Source organism: Arachis stenosperma, chromosome 9, assembly GCF_014773155.1.
Source record: "Arachis stenosperma cultivar V10309 chromosome 9, arast.V10309.gnm1.PFL2, whole genome shotgun sequence".
Classification (NCBI taxonomy): domain Eukaryota; kingdom Viridiplantae; phylum Streptophyta; class Magnoliopsida; order Fabales; family Fabaceae; genus Arachis; species Arachis stenosperma.
In genome coordinates this window covers 92,295,134-92,296,206 of record NC_080385.1, presented here as the reverse complement: position 1 = coordinate 92,296,206, position 1,073 = coordinate 92,295,134, and the positions used below count along the sequence as shown (strand labels likewise).

At 39.0% G+C, this 1,073-nt stretch overlaps 1 non-coding gene across 1 annotated transcript; it reads right to left on the bottom strand.

Annotated features, from left to right (window-relative positions):
- Positions 1-436: 436 nt before the first annotated feature.
- On the bottom strand, positions 437-540 carry LOC130952397 (small nucleolar RNA R71). Its single transcript, XR_009074578.1, has one exon. It is a non-coding gene; the product is annotated as a small nucleolar RNA R71 (small nucleolar RNA).
- Positions 541-1,073: the final 533 nt, after the last annotated feature.

Below are 1,073 nucleotides of genomic sequence, written 5' to 3'. Positions count from 1 at the left end.
AGGTAACCTTTCTGAAATTTTTGAACAAGAGAAGGAGATGGCAGCCAAACCCAACAACAATAATGCAAGGAGGATGCTTGGTGATTTCACTAAACCAACGTCCAAGTTTGATGGAAGAAGCATCTCAATTCCTGCCATTGGAGCAAACAATTTTGAGGTAAAACCTCAATTAGTTGCTTTGATGCAACAGAACTGCAAGTTTTATAGACTTCTATTTGAAGATCCTTATCAGTTTTTAACTGAGTTCTTGCATATTTGTGAGACTGTTAAGACAAATAGAGTAGATCCTAAAGTCTACAGGCTCATGCTTTTCCCTTTTGCTGTAAGAGACAGAGCTAGAACATGGTTGGACTTACAACCTATAGATAGCCTGGACTCTTGGGATAAGCTGGTCACGGCCTTCTTAGATAAATTCTTTCCTCCTCAAAAGCTGAGCAAGCTTAGAGTGGATGTTCAGACCTTCAAACAAAAAGATGGTGAATCCCTCTATGAAGCTTGGGAAAGATACAAGCAGATGACCAAAGAGTGTCCTTCTGACATGTTTTTAGAATGGACCATATTAGATATATTCTATTATGGTCTATCTGAGTTTTTCAAAATGTCATTGGACCATTCTACAGGTGGATCCATTCACCTAAAGAAAACGCCTGCAGAAGCTCAAGAACTTATTGACATGGTTGCAAATAACCATTTCATGTACACTTCTGAGAGGAATTCCGTGAATAATGGGGTGCCTCAGAGGAAGGGAGTTCTTGAAATTGATGCTATGAATGCCATATTGGCTCAAAACAAAGTGTTGACTTATCAAGTCAACATTATCTCTCAAAGTCTGAATGGATGGCAAAATGCATCCAACAGTACTAAAGAGGCAGCTTCTGAAGAAGCTTATGATCCTGAGAACCCTGCAATAGCAGAGGTAAATTACATGGGTGAACCTTATGGGAACACCTATAATTCATCATGGAAAAATCATCCAAATTTCTCATGGAAAGATCAACAAAAGCCTCAACAAGGCTTTAATAATGGTGGAAGAAACAGGCTAAGCAATAACAAGCCTTTTCCATCATCTTCTC